Below are 15,702 nucleotides of genomic sequence, written 5' to 3'. Positions count from 1 at the left end.
GCGCTGCTCTGCGCTCTCGCTCTCACATTTGTCAAATTTGTAGAATGGGAGCTAGCAGCCGGGGAGGGATCAGCCTCTAAACGCTCCTCCTGCGCTCCTCCTGCGGAGAGCGGGGCTGGGAGGCTTCCTGATGACGCTGTAAATCAGGGCTCCTAAGTAAACCCATTACCGCGCCTCCAGCGCTCAGTCTATTGCCCGATGCCACTGTTTGAGCCGTTACTCGAATTTAGTTTATGACTCCCGCCACTGTAAATCCCGACTAGAGCAGACAGGGACGGCGGATGCAACAACCCCTCACCCTGGGATTCTCAGCCAGGGTGAGGCCATCCCAGGCTGCAGCACTGAGAGCCTGTTCCAGCCTGGTAGGGTCTAGAGTGGAGTGGAGGGAGGGAGGGGGGTCGGGGCTAGGGGTGGACTCAGCGCCCGTCCTGTAATACCCAGACGTTTGACACGGAGAGGTACCAGCCTCTGAGACCCAAAAGGAGTCAGAGATCTCCAGGAAGGGCCAGGTAGGCAGAGACTCAACGCCGCCCCTCCCCCAGGCTTGTCGGGCCCTTGCTGCCAACTCCATCCGCTGACCCCAGCACATCCCCAGACTGAGAGCCCTGTGATCCCGAGGACCCCCACTGTCCCATCCTGGGCAGGCTCCAGGTCCTGTTCACAAGTCCCCGTTTCTCCCTCTCTGTCGTTCTTCCAAGTCCCACTCACATGGGACCTGCTAGTGTACAAGAGCCGGCCTCCTTCCCTCTCCCATTTCCCCGGGGGAACAGTCCCGACTTGGCCCTCCCACGAGCCTCGACAGTTTCCACCATGTGTCCCCATACACTCCCCCCTAGACCGCCAGCTCCCAGAGAGGAGAGCTGGGCTGTGTCCCTCCATCAGCCCTGGGCCCAACGCTCAGGGGATGCTTGGTAAATGTTTGGTGCAAGAACTATTCATTCCTGCGGCCTGAATGTCTTGTAGTGTGGGAAACACAGGAGGAGCTACGTAAGTGCCTGCGGGCTGAACCAAGTCCAGCCTGGGAGGCCCTTTCCGACTGACCGAGGCAGCACTCCAGCCAGCAGCAGGGGCCACCGCCAGCCGCCCTTTCAGAGATCACGTGCTTGAGGCCTGTGAGCCCTTCCCGGGACCCGGCCAGGGTGCCGTGAGGTAGGAGAACACCGTAGGTGGTGGGGCAGCCCTGGTGAGGCCAGGGACCCTCACCGATGCACAAATACCTGGGGAGCACCAGGAAGCACAAGGGGCAGAGGGGGCAAGAAAGAGGAGGGTGGAAAGATGCTCCAGAAAAAGAGATGCTTCTACCAACATGCGCTGGGAACACACAGGAGCTCTCTACAGCCACCGCGCCAGATCTGCCTGGTCACTCCAGATCAGTGTTTATAAAACTTGGCTCACGGACCATCGGTCATGCAATCAATGCAGTGGGTCATAACCAGCATGCTAAACAGATGAGATTGGGATTGAAGAGGAGCGGAGAAGACAGAACAGGGCATTGTACTTAGTAAGAAGGTTGTCTTACAATATTTTGTTTCCATTGGGCATGTGTTGAGTTTCGCTATGTGTTGAGTTTCGCTATATGTCAAATGTACAATACCAGGATGTAATATAAAATACATTTCTTAATACCCATTCCAGTTGATAAAGTCTGAATGCCACGAGCATGGATGATCCAGAGCACCCCCAAATCTACCCCACCCTAACGGATGTGTGTTCCCTCCCTTTCTGCACTGTAATTCAGCAGCTCTGTGGAGTGATCCTCTGAGCTGAAGGACCTTCTGAGCACACTGACTGACGCCTCAGTACGGAGCTGCCCCCACTGGCTATGTTCAGCAGGGAGGCATGTTCAACAGAATGTCAGGACATACAGTCTCCAGAGCCCTGAAGTGGTGCCAGGAGTTCGGGCCCCAGGAAAAGGGCAGCTGGGAGGAGCCCCAAGCCCCTCTGATGCCTTCTGCAGTCAGCCATGGGAACTCTTCCTCAGTCTTTCAGGGAACGGGAAGGAAAGGATGGCCAGAACCCAGGCCTTCCCTCCGAGAGTCATAGAAGGTCAGGGCTGGAGGGGACTTCAGGGAACCTCTGCAGCAACCCTCAATTTGTAGATGGGGAAACCCAAGCCCCCGCAGAGCGAGGCCCAATGGCTGGCTTGGGACGGATGCAGGAAGAGCATGCCTGTCTCCTAAGACCTCCCCATGAGCATGGCCCCTATCGCTGCCCAGGCCTGCCCAGCCTGGCACACAGGGCGGCAGGCAGGCTACCCAGCGGCGCACTACCCTCTCCCTGCTGGGGGCTGTCTGCTGCAGACCNCCTCTAGACTCACGGGTCATTCTCTTCTTGGACTTTCTCAGGGAGCCACCTTAGCTGGAGGGTTTGGAGGAAGCTGCTCAGGATGGAAGGGCTGACATGAGGGCAAGGGAGACAGCCATTTCAGAGATGAGAAAAACAAGAGCCTCGGTTTCCCCCACATTTAGCCCTAGTGGGAGAGTCGGGGTGGAGAGGGAAGGCTGGTGAGGATAAGCCAGACCAGAGGAAGGGGCTGGAGGAAGGGGCAGGCTGCAGCAAGCCTGGTGGGGGCAGGGTGGGCACCACCCAGCTGCTCACTTCTCCCGGGTTCTGGGGGAACCCTTCTGCAGTCGGCCTCCCTCACCCCTGTTCTCTGACCTCGGGTTGCAGGGAGCCCAGGGCATCTCCCTTCCACCTGTTGACCTGCAGTCCAAGAAACCCTAGGCAGGAAACCTCAGTGTTGCTCATCCCCATAGTGCCAGGGCCCAGCCCAGTGTCTGGATCCTAGCAGACAGGAAGTACCGGAAGTATTTTAAGAATGAGTGAGTGCGTGAATGAATGAATGAACCAACAGAGTGGAGGCTAGAGAGCACAGAACCTGCCCTCTGGATGGCAGCCCAGCCTGGGCATGAGGACAGAGAAGGAGAGGAAAAGCATTTCAAATTGACCATACAATGAGAGACAGCTAAGGGGCTCAGATGAGGGAGGTGGGATCTGGGGGCAAGGCTGGGCTGCAGCAATCACAGAAGACTTCCTGGAGGTGGAGGTTAGGGGGAGGTAGGGTTCGGGCATGCGGAAGGAGGCATCACAGTGCAGTGCGTGGATTGGGGAAGTACAGAGACCTGAAGGGTGCCGGGAGGCTTCCTGGGGTTGGTTGAGTGGTCGCAACCAGGAACTAGGCCAGGCCAGCGGAGAGGGTATGGTGTGAAGGAAGGGAAGAGGCACCACTTCCTCCTTCACAGCCCCCAGGGCAAACAGAGTCCCCCTGGAGAGGCCATCATTCTGCCAGGACCCTGTGGTTCCAGCCAGAGGCATAGTTCTTTGGAGTCTCTCTCTGCGGCTCCTGAGCCTTAAAGGACCTTAGCCACTGGACCAGTGGAGAGGACGGGCTTCCGGGTCCTGCCGACATGCACGTATTAACCAGCAAGAGAAAGCTCTGGAAAAGGGCCCAATCTGTTTCTGCCCCCTCTTGGAGGCGAAGACTTTCCTAGAAATTGACAGTTAAGCCTCCATTGTACATGCAAAGGCCACATGCACACATGTGATACACACACACACACACACACACACACACACACACAATGTGGAGCTTGTCCACAGCTGCATCTGGGGACAAGCAAGGGGCAGCAAGCAAGTCTTGGGGGAGCCGGCCATGGAAGGGGTGAGGGTTGGAACATGGGACTCTGTGTGGGTAAGAGTGTGTATCACATGGGCATCTCCCTACAGCCTAAGTCTAGACTTTGACCAAGTGCTGATGATCCACCAGTTGGCTCGGGCCCTACCTGTCTCTTCCTGACGGTTGACTCTGAGCCCACAGATGGCTCAAGGGGCTCCACAGGTAGAGACCCCTCCCTGCACACCTGCACGGTACCCACTGATGGCCCAGGTGCGCATGGTGCCTCTCTCTGTCCTGCTCTCAGAATATCTGCCTCTCTGCCTCCAGTCAGTGTCTGTGATTCAACTTCCCTGTCCCTCTAGCTCAGATGCAGAAGGAGGATAGTGGCAGGGCCGGCCACGGGGCCAGCAAACTCCTACCGCGTCCTCCTCTGGGGGGCCCTCGAGGGTCCTCAGGCTTGCCGAGTCCTCGCTTTCTCATCAAAGGGAGGATGAGCGCAGGGAGCAGCAGCTGCCGGGGCTCCCTGTCAATCCACAGTCATTTACCCTGGTGCAAAGACCATTAGGGAGCAGTGTTTTTTAGGGGTTTCATCTGGATGAACAGCACCTGTTGCTATTTTTAAAACACATTTCTTTGTGACTAAGCTGGGATTAAGCTGAGGCAGAGGTAGATAGGGAAGCAGCTGGGTCCCCAAGACAGTCTGCCTGCCCTATCGGCACTGAGGGGCCGCCATGAGCCCCGGAGGCCATGTCACAAACGGTCTCATCTCCTGGACTGCCAAGAAGCAAGAATAGAAATCAGGGTGGAAGCAATCGTGTGGCTGTGGAAGGAGCCCTAGTCTCTCACAGCGTCCCCAGCCCTGTCCTCAAGTGTTCAACAGCTCCCCTGCCCTCACTCATTTCCTTGCTGTCACCCTGAAGACACACCTGCTGTGTGCCGGCAAGGTACTGGATGTGAGGTACAGGTGATTAATCTTCTTAAACAGCCACCATCACACATAACAACCATGGTCCAGGAGCTGGGCTGGGTGCTGTACAACATTATCTTATTATATGACCTCATTTAATCAGTGGACCAGCCTGTGAGGTAAGATCTCTTTTAATCCCCATTTGCTAGGTGAACATATTGAGGCTCAGGGAAAGGAATATATGGAGGCCTAGGACCTTATGTAACTTTCCCAAAATCACACAGCCAGTAAAGGAAGGTCTTAGGATTCAAATTCGGATTAATCTGATACCGAGGTCTAGCTGCATGGCCATTAATTACCTGTTGGCCAGCTTCAAGAGCATCTGGTTTTCAGTGGAGGACACAGGAACCAAAATTACAATATACACTTTCCATCATGGTCATGACCAAGAGTCAACAGCTAAATAGTCATGCAACCAGCAATTACTTAGGGCCTGCCTGTGTGAGCTGCTGCCTGAGGGCCTGGGGACACAGGTAGACAAGATAAAGCTCCTGGTCCCATGGCATTTATTCATCAAACCTAAGGTTCATCTCTGATGTGATCTTCCTACTCAAATCTCCCTGAATCTGATCAAGGTATCATGTGACCATCACCACATCCTATTGATTTCACCACCTAAGCAGCTCTCGCATCTGTCCACTTCTCTCCATCTCACCTCTACCACCCCAGTCCAGCTACCCTTCTCCCTCTCCTGTACTATTCCAATGACCTCCTCACTAGTCTGCGTCCACCAACCCCCACTATCCCCCAAGCAGCTTTCCACCATGCAATTACAGCGAGATTTTCGGAATGTAAATCTGGTCCCCCTTCCCTTAAATTACAATGTGTCAATGCCCTTCCATTGTGCCTAGCAAAAATACTTCTTAACTGCCTCTGATGCCCTAGCTATCTCCAGCCTTTCCCTACACCATGTCCACAATAACCATCTCCACCACCACTGAGATCATGTCCATTCCCATGATTGTAACGTCCATCTCCGTGATTATCCCGACCTCTTCCACCACCATCCCCACCATCACAGCAGTGCTCACCATCACAGAAGTGTATGAATCTTCATAAAGCACACCCTCCACGTGTGTGGCCATCCTGGGTGCTGTGTGCAATGACAGAAACAGGCAGCCCTGCGATCAAAGCTCTGACCATCTGAGACGTAGACTCAGACACACATCATCATGGCATGGCACCTGTCTGTTCAAGTGAAAGCCTGACGAAGGATCTGGAGTTTCTAGCCTTCCTGCATCTCTAAGAAAAGTTCCCAACCCCCAGTCAAAGGGAGCACAGCTCTTCCTGCCCCAAGGTAGGATGTGTAACAGCCAGGGCCACCTGAAGGAGGATTTGGCACCAGAGACAAATGACTGTAGAACCTCCTAACACTTATATTCCAACCGAACTTTGGGATAATGACCTTTGAGAGTAGCATTAAAGAGAAACACAAAGAGTGGGCTTAGAGTAGAAGGAGGCAGGCCCCTTACCCCAGAGCTCTTAGGATATTATGTGTGAGCTCTTTGATCCCCCCACCGTTAAGGATGAGAAAGCAGAAGAGGGTAGAGAGGAGACCCTCTTGATCAAGGTCATACTGCAAATCCCTAGGACAGGCTCCATGGTCAGCCTCCATGGTCAGCCTCTGAGAACCCATCCCTTAGCCCACCTGGCTTCCTACAGAAAAGGAAGGAGAGAGAGAAGACACTCAAGAAGGGAACAGCCTCCTGCTACCAGGTCCTTGTCCCCACGTCCCCACAAGAAGAGAGAAGGACACTTTTCTCTGGGTTTTGGGCTTCCAGTTATCCTCCACCACTGAGAGGAAAAACAAAATGGTGGACACAGCCTGTGCTGGCCAATGGGATGAAATTATGGGAGGTAGCGGGAGCTTCTGGTTGATGCTGCCTTGGCTAAAAGGAGACAAAAGAAATTCTCAACTCTAGGTCCTAAAGGGCTTCAAGAGAGGAAATGGACCATTTTATTGCTTAAAACCAACCATTCCAAAGCTGTCTTGGCTCTTGGCTTCCTCGCTGGGTCCCCATCTTCCTCCCCTCCCCTTCTGATCTCAGTTCCAGAAGAGATATGGAACATCAGGCAATGGCAGCTGGAGAGACCAAAGAGGTGAAACCCAGGGAGAGAAAGAATAATAGTAAGTGGAGCTTCCTAAACATTTATTGCGCACTTATTTCCACGTGAACGCTCACTCCTTACTGTTCTGAAGACTTTGTGTGTTGATGCACTTAACCCCACCACGGCGCATGGTGGGGAAAGTGCAGGCTGGCGTGGCTAAGGTGGAGGTGCTGGTGAGGGGGCACTGGCAGGCAGCCCCCAGAGACTCTGCCCCCTCAAGGTGAACTCCTGGGGTTCTTCTGGAAAATCCCTAACAACTGCCACTGTGTTCTTTGCTGCCCCTAGATGGCCTGCTCAGGGACAACAATGCCCAGACTCTGCCAGTGGCCAGCTGATCAGTTGACCCCCCCAAGAAGTGGAAACAAGATTTGCTATTCCCGGGTGCTCTGCAGACTCTCCCCCCTCCTCTCTCTCTCTCTTATAAATCCAGTTCTTGCCTTTGTAGTTGACAGTGGTCCCCTGACTGTCCCATCCTACGAGAAACAGAGTATAGAGGCTTGCCGATGGCCTGGGCGGGCTGGCCTGGGCTCCCCCGGGAAAATGGCCCGGGCTGTCCTTCCCCAGTACAAGTAATGCACACCCAGTCTGTGGTGTCTGGACGGGTACTGTGAAACCCTTGATCCTCAGGGCCTGGGGAACTATGAGCCGGCAGGCAGGCCTTGGATCTCTAAGACAGTATACAGATGGTGGGAAATTGAGGCTGCAGCTTTTCTGCAGCAAGGAGACTCACATGCATCTCAGCTCTTAGCCACAGCAGCTCACATGCCCCATGTGGGTGTGGGGTAAAAAAAAGTTGTTCACGTGGGCAGCTACGAGGCCTCCCACGAGATGAAAATGAAGATGCTTTATTTCCTGTCCTGTCCTGAATCCTTCCCTAATGCTAAGAAACATGGTGGTAAATAAAGCCCATTGTATCCTCTGGACTGGATAGCCAGTCCAAACCCATGCACGTGGCTGGTGGCCCTGGACTAACTAAATGTTTGTGAGTTTTCACCCCATTTTTCTAGACAAGGAAACTGAGGCACAGGGAGGTCAAAGGACTTGCCCACACAGTCAGTGAGTAGCAGAGCTGGTTGGAGTCCCCTCTGCACTGGGTGGTTTACAGTGTGGTACAGTGGGAAGGATATGGGTCGCCTCATCAAGGGTCCTGCCATCCAAACGCGGCTCTGGGACCCACATCCACGTGCAAGGGCACAACCGAACACATAGATGAGAACAGCCTGGTGGCCAGGGAGGTGGGAGTCAGGACGTGTGACCTCCCCCTGGGAGCCAGGTGAGGGGAATACTGAGCAAGCCTTCAAGCTGGTGTAGAGCAAGAAAGCCTGAGGATGGGAATCTGTTGCTTCAAGGGTGGGCCAGCCAGGAACCTGGGCAAAAACTGGTACATTCAGATGGCAGGCTGGGAGGGCATCACGGAGGAGGAGGGGAAACCAGCCCTGGGAGGGGTTTCCCAGTGGGAACAACCAGCTTTGGGGCCAGAGGGCTGTGGAACAGAGAATTTTCACTACGACTTGGGAGCCTGGCTTACAATGCAGACAGAAGAGCCCTCCCGTGGTCAGGACGCGACGGGGTTTACACCAGCCTGGGTTACGTACACGTGGGCTGCCGCTGCAGCTGGGGGCCGGGCATGCGGGAATCCTGCACTGACCAGATTTCGCCATTCAGACATGCCAAGGAGGATTAAGTCATTAAAGGGGGGGCAAGCAAGTCGCCTTCCCCGTATGAGCCGGGCCCCGCACTGCTCTCACGGTTGCGGGAAGGCCTCTGCATGCTTTCTGATCTTCGTGCCTTCAATTTCACTCCCGGTAATCCATCCTTCACACATCCATCCAGGCCAATTTCCTCACAGGCAAATCGGACCATGTCTCATTCCCAGCTTAAAAGCCTTCCAGCCTCCCCACCGACTTCCCCACCAAGCCTAACCTGGGCTCCTCAGTATGGCATGCGGGGGGCCTTCCTGGCTTGGCCTTGTCTTCCTGGGCCACGTTCGACTCCCCCGTCCCTGGCTTCTCTCCATACTATACCCCTCTTCTCCCTGCAAGACCTTCCCAGCTGGAGGGTGTTCCTGCTGCCGTGAATGACCGCCTCTTCCCATCTCCGATGTCCTCCACCCTGGAATCAGAATCCCAGGAGGGCTTGAAAACTCCAATGGCCAGGCCACACCCAGAACAACTAAATCAGACTCTCTTGGGAGTGGGGCCGAGGCATCACTGATTTTTAAAGCCCCCAGGTGACTTCAGTGTCAGCCAGGACCGACATCTGCTATTCTTTCTCTAACCAACCCCAACCTACTCCCTTGAACATTCAGCCCAGGTGTCTCATCTAATCGTTAAATATTCATTGAGTTGGGTACTATTCTAAGCACTGGATATAAAAATAATAAGGATAGCTAATATTTATTGAGTACTTGCCAAGTGCCAGACACTGTACTGAGTGCTTTACCTATATTAACTCATTAAATGAGAACAACACCTCTGTAGGGTGGGTATGATTGTTTCCCCCATCTACACAGGGGGAAATGGGGACACAGAGAGGGGAAGTGACTTCCCCAGGGTCACACAGCCAGTAAGCACTGCAATGGGACCTGAGGACTGCTGGTCCTAATACCTGCCTGTGGCCCTCAGGTTGTTCACAGGCTGCAAGAAAGAAGCAATAAAAAAGCAAGTAAATACCAAGTAGAGAGAAGGCTATGGAGAGAACCAAGGGTGCCCTGAGTGAAAGCAGCAAAGGGCCAACTTTGGCCTGGGTGGTCAGGCCATCCCCCGGAGGCAATATGTCAGCAGACATCTGCAGGGCGAGAAGGATCCAGCCAAGCAGGGTGCGGGGAAATGGTGTTGGAGGCACGGGGACCTAGAGGTGTGAAAGCGCACACGCATTCGGGGAACCGTGTAAGTCCAGTATAGGGGCGGGGGTGGGCGCAGACCCGGTAAAAAAGTGGATGGGACCAGCGCCTTGCAGGCCACCTAACAAGTGAGGATTTTATCCTGAAGGCAATGAGTCTTTAGCAAGGCCTGCACACCGTCCATCTGAGCGTGGGCTGGGAGGGCCTAGGGGCCCTCAGAAGGCTGTTGCAGCCATTTAGGGAAAGGCAGCTGCAGTGGAGCCAGAGAGAATTGAATTGCCTCCTCCAGGAAGCTCTCTGGGCTTCTCACTTCCAGGGAAGCTCTGTGTATCATAATTGACTGTTTACCTCTTGGCCTCCCCTGCCGGGTGTGGAGCACTTTGAGGGCAGGGACCAGGTCCAGCTGACCCATACAGCCCAGCGGCTGACCAATGCTAGGTGCTCAGGAAACATCTGTTATCTGCAAGGGGGTTGAATGGAGGCATGCCAGAGGCCGGCAGCATCCTGAACAATTTCAAAGAAGGGAAGAAACCGGGAGAAGCGCCTCTGCCCACTTTCTCCTCTACAGATCTGGGGTTTCACAGACCTTGGCCAGAAGAGGAGGCTGCTTCCCAACGGCCCCCGGCAAAGCCCCTCACCCCGCCCTCGTGGATGAGCACCTGATGGGGCAGCAGCATTAGCACCATAGATAACCGGTGGTGGCCAGGCCCGTTCCCTCCCCCCTCTACCACCAAACACCATTAGGCAGGGCAACGGGGAGGGAGGTGGCCCCAGCCCAGACCCCTCCTGAAATAGCAGAGCCTCAAGGCTCCAGGCAGTGCCAGACACTTGAAATAGCCCAGGTATTTAGCTGGCAGTTTGGTCACTGGCTGCTGCTCGGTGTTTCTGCAGGGAGGGTAGGGCCAGGTCTGGCATTGGAGCTTGTGTGTTCCTCCATCTGCTGCCATCGCCACTGCCAGGTGGGCCCCCAAACCATGTGTCGCCCCGCCTCTGTCCAGATCAGAGGAAGGCAGGGGCAAATGGGCAGGAGGCTCAGTGAGGTTGCCCAGGTGCCATGGCCTGCGGGCTGGCAGAGCTTGGGCCAGGGAGCCGGGCTCCCAGCCTCCCAGCCTGGGGCTTTCTTCACGGCAGTTCTGCATCGCCCTTCAGAGCACCTGTCTGCCTCCACTGCTCCTTTAGGAATGTCTTTGCTTCAGTGCCCAGAGCACAGAGCACCCACAGCTCACAGAGGGGCCAGGCCATCTCCTGGGTAGAGGCTACCAGCCAGGTCCTCCAGGGAGAGCAGGGACCCCTCCTCACCGCCATAGCCCATTCTGTTCTTCTGCTTTGCTACCAGCCTGAGGGTTAAGAGTGTGAGACCAAATCCTGGCTCTGCAACATCCCAGGTGTATGGTCCTGGGCTAGTTATTTAAACTCTCCCTGCCTCAGTTTCCTAACAATAGAAACTTAGGACAATAGTCCTAAGTCCTAGGGTGGTTGCAAGGGTTAAATGAGTTAATAAATTTAGAGTGCTTAGAACAATTCCCGGCAAGGAGTAAGGCCTCATCAGTATAAATGTTAGTAAGAACTTACTAGGACAGAGTCCAGGGACCTGGGTCACTATGTGTGCTTAGGTTATTCACCAACCCACTCTATGCCTCAGTTTCTCCATCTGTTAAACGGGGGAGTAATTCATCCCCATGAGTGGCTCAAGGACAACCACAAAATGCCGAGAACTCTTAAAAGAGCTCGGAAATTATGAAGAAAAGTACCTCACAAGTGGGAAGCATGATGGGCAGGTGACCCGAAGGCAGACAAAGGGCCCATAAATCACCCCCAACCCAGCAGGCTGCCCAGGTTTTATGGGCTCAAGGGCCCAGGCCACTTTCCTGAACATCATTCAGAATTTATAGACTCTTGTCACTGTCTTCCCTAATCCTTTCATTTAGTTGCTTCGGAAGCAGGCCTGGTGTTAATAGAGCTTTTGCTGTCCTTCCAGAAAAACACAGCACATTCAGCAGTCAGTCCCCAGCGGGTGGGAGGAGGGAGCTGTGTGGCTGGCAGCATGTCCACGCTGCAGTGGCTGCCTCCTCCACCTGCCAGGGCATCAGATGGCATCCTGGAGCCCAACCATGGGAACCAGCCCTCGGCACGTGAGACCCAGTGCTGACCGACAGCTCCTGCCTTCTAGGAATTTGAGCGGGACTGGGCTCGGCTGGGGGCCTCCTCCCACTTATCGAACAAGGAAACCACAGCAAGAAGTGCCAGCCGAGAACCCGATGAAACCTCACCCTGCTTTTGTTACTTACAAGCTGTGTGATGTTATCTAGGTAACTTGACCTCTCTGAACTTCTGTTTTCTGCCCTGTAAACAGGGATAAAACTACCTACCATGTCTACTCCACAAGCCACTGGGATGAAGAAATGAGATCAAGTACCATGGAGGGAACTGGGAAAAAATACTAGGGGAGGTAGAGCAGAGTGTAGGGCCCTGGCACGAGATAGCCTGGGCTCGAATCCCTGCTCAGCCACTTCCTGGCTGGGTGACCTTGAGCGAGTTACTTTACCTCTCTGTGTCTATCGCAGTTTCCTCTTTGGTACACTTTGGATAAGATTAATTCACAAGGTTTTGTGAGGAGGAAACAGGAGACTGTCTCTAAAGCCTGCTGGGGCTCAGCAAATGTGGGCAGCTAAGAGGGGCGTGGTCCCCAAGGGAGTCTGGAGGGGTGGCTCAGGGAAGTGGGGATCAGACACAATTGGGTTTAAATCCTTGCCCAGCCATGCAGTTTCTGCATGACCTAGGTCTCATCCCAGCTGGCCTGGGATTTCCCTGGATTTAAAACTGAAAGTCCCACATCCTGGGAATCCCAGGAAATTCCCTCCGTCCCGGAAAAATAACCCCTTTGCTTTCCTGAGCCTCAGTTTCCACATCCGCACAGAGAGAGGCAATATCTAGTTGGCAAAGGTCGTAAGGGAACTAATGGGCAGAAGGCATGTAATCACAGCACCAGCAAACACCTGTCTATTACACAGCCCAGGGCAGATGCTGTAGCACTTTGTAGATAATCGTTCCTCCCATACTAGCCACAACCTTGGAGGTTAGGTGTTAGTGTGGGCCCCATTTTATAGAGGACGAAATTAGGCTCAGAGAGAACTGACCTGCCTGAGGCCACACGGCTCATAGGTGCAATCACTGAGATTTGAACCCAGGCTGTCTGGCTTGTGGGCCTCAATCATTGTGCTAAGACTTCTTCTCACATAAGTGCTCAATAGGGGACACCTGGGTGGCTCAGGTTAAGCATCAGACTTGACTTCAGCTCAGGTCATGATCTCAGGGCTCATGAGACTGAGCCCAGCATTGCGCTCACACTGACAGATGGACAGCGTGGAGCCTGTTTGGGATTCCCTCTCTCCCTCTCTCTCTGCCCCTCACCCGCTCATGTATGCACACACTCTCTCAAAAATAAATAAACTTTAAAAAAAAGTAAAAAAAATAAACTTAAAAAATAACAAGTGCTCAATAAACAGTAGCAATTGATATGAAGAACAAAAAATGCATCACCTCTCTGAATGATGTCCCCAGTTTGTATTCAGCATGGGATGTGAGTTGATGATTCTGAGCCTGTGGTAGGGAAGGTAAGGGTACCTTACCTTGTTGGTTACATTTTCTCTACTAGAGGCCCCCGAGCAAGGGCAGATGGTATGGATCTTGGCAAGGGAGCCCAGGCACCAAAAGCCCCGCTTCACAGCAGGCCTGAGGAAACGCAGATGTTGCCCCGAGATAGCTCATTTCCAGGAAGTCAGGCCACAGCTACATCCTTAGGCTCAGGCCTCCCTGCTCACCCTCCTCCCTGCCCCTCATGGGGGGCCGTGCAGGTGCACAAGGCACAGGGGTCCTGCTTATCCCAGAGCGCCTGTCTCCTCTTCCCCGTGAAAAGAGAGTAGGGACAGTGAGATGAGCTTCCCGGCCACAGCGACCTGCGTCATGTTGCCCCTGACTCGAGCCATGGACATATCTCCTCAGGATGGAGGTAGGAGGCAGGGACTGTGAGGAGTCTGGAGAGGAAGGGCGTGTGGCCGTCATCCAGAGTGAAGCCGGTACACTTTCCAAACTTCTGCTCAGATGGGAGTCTCAGGCTGCAGAGGGCAACGCTCAGCAGGGGCCCCCCCGGTCAGGGAGGGGACTGGACCCGGCAGAGCATGCAGGCCCCCAGACACTGCCACAGCTCCTCCTCTGATGCCCGCTGGACTGCCGCTCCCCTGGGAGCAAGGTCTTGCCTGGAGATGGGTTCTGCCTGTGATTGGAGCTAAAACCCAAAGGGCGAGGGAGTCGATCGGGACCCCATGGAGGTCAGGACAGCAGCCTCCTTCCAGGGACACAGGAAAGAAGGAGGCTGATAGCCAGCGAGCTCCCCAGCCATGGCTTCTGCCACCCCTACTCTGTGCCTGCCCTTCTGCTCTGACCCGGCAGCCCAAATTACCAGTCAGGTCCATGGCCGCCACTCTGGGGGCCCTGTGTCTCCCATGGGTGCAGCGAAACTGTTACAGAAACTGAAGGTGTATGAGGGCAAGAATGCCTCTAGTAATACAAGGAGGCCACCTCACCCCCGTCCCCACCCTCTCGCCCGTCTCCAACTCAGTGATCACAACATGTGCAGCCTGGATCGCAGATAAGAGTGTGGGCTCAAGAGCCATGCCTCTTCGTCTGGAATTCAAGCTCTGCCTTCTTCTTATCTGCGTGACCTTGGGCAAGCTACTTGACCTCTCTGGGCCTTTGCTTCCTAGCTTGTAAAATGAGCTAAAAACAGTGCCCACCCTCACAGAATTAATGTGGGGATAAAACCAGCATATAAAGCTTACATTAGAATCATGCCAGGTCCACTGTAAGCATTCAATACCCAGAAGCCATTATCCTGATGGTATAATATCATATAATTCAATCCAAGCGTGACCTGGTCATTCCATTAGCCTCTCTGAGCCCCAGTTTCTTCACCGTTAGATGGAGACGATTCTGCTTGCCCTACTTCCTCACTGTCATGGGGTCCAAAGTGGAGAAACATGGCTACAAGCGGAGCTTTAAAAACTATCAAGTGCTGTGTATGTGGAAGGGATGAATATAATATATAGTCTCACAAATATAAAGTAATACAAACATAATACTAGCAGGTTATGATACCATGTAAGATAATTCTCTGCATTAGAAACCAAGTTGAGAAAGAGACAAGACAGATGGAGGAAGAGGAGGAGAGGCAGAGGGAGGCGGAGCGAGACAGGGACGGCGAGCGAGGCCTGAACGTCAAGAGCAGGGAATCAATGTTGTACTGTAATTTAAAAACCAATATACAGTAAATAGCAGCCTGGCGCCATAGAGCAGCAGCACGGCAGTGCGGCCCGGCCTGAGATTACTCACACCCCAAGCTGGACCAGCTATGGGTGGCCCACCAGCCTGCCCTTAAGTCATGATCCATTGCTCTCTCGCTGCTTAGGGTTTATCCAGAGCTGCCGGTACCTGTGATGCCTCCCAATAATATGCCATATTTGCATGGCGTGAGATTTATGAACCGGGCTGATTATAGAGCCCTGGAAATGAGTTTGGGGGCCTGGATTTCTCCCTAGGGAGAGAGGGACGGGGGCGGGGCTTTGGTTCTAGGAAGCCTGGCTTTGTGGTAGGAGGAGCCCAGGCCTTAGCTGGCTCTCAGCCCCTCCTTGCTCTCCTCCTGGGGCTCTGACCTGACCCTCTTCTGGTCTTCACTGCCTCCCTGACTCCTGTCCCTGCCTCCTAGCCACACACCTAGTCCCCAGCACCATCCCATGTCCCACCCTAGACCCTGACCCCATCATCGATATCTGTACGCAGCTCCCCCTGAGCTCCTGAAACAAGCATCTCTCGGGCGTCCCTGTGGGCCTAGTCTCTCCCCACCAGAAATTTTCATTTCTTCATCCTGTGTCCCAGCTCAAGGCTTATTTTTCTGCCCCACGTGCTTTCCCAGATCCTTAATATGGAAGGATCCAGGAGGTCCCTCTTCCCTCTAGCAGGACAGGCCCTGGGGCATGGGTGTTGGAGGATGGGGGCAGGAATCATGGCCCAGGTGGGTGTCTCTCTCTGGCTTTCTCTACACATACAGACCGGGCTGAATGAAGGGCCTCCCTCCCATCAGAAGGCCCCCCAGTCCAAGCTCCCCAACCCCCA

The sequence above is a fragment of the Crocuta crocuta genome, unplaced genomic scaffold, assembly GCF_008692635.1.
Source record: "Crocuta crocuta isolate KB4526 unplaced genomic scaffold, BGI_CrCroc_1.0 scaffold44, whole genome shotgun sequence".
NCBI classification, from domain to species: Eukaryota; Metazoa; Chordata; class Mammalia; order Carnivora; family Hyaenidae; genus Crocuta; species Crocuta crocuta.
This window is presented reverse-complemented; position numbering follows the sequence as displayed.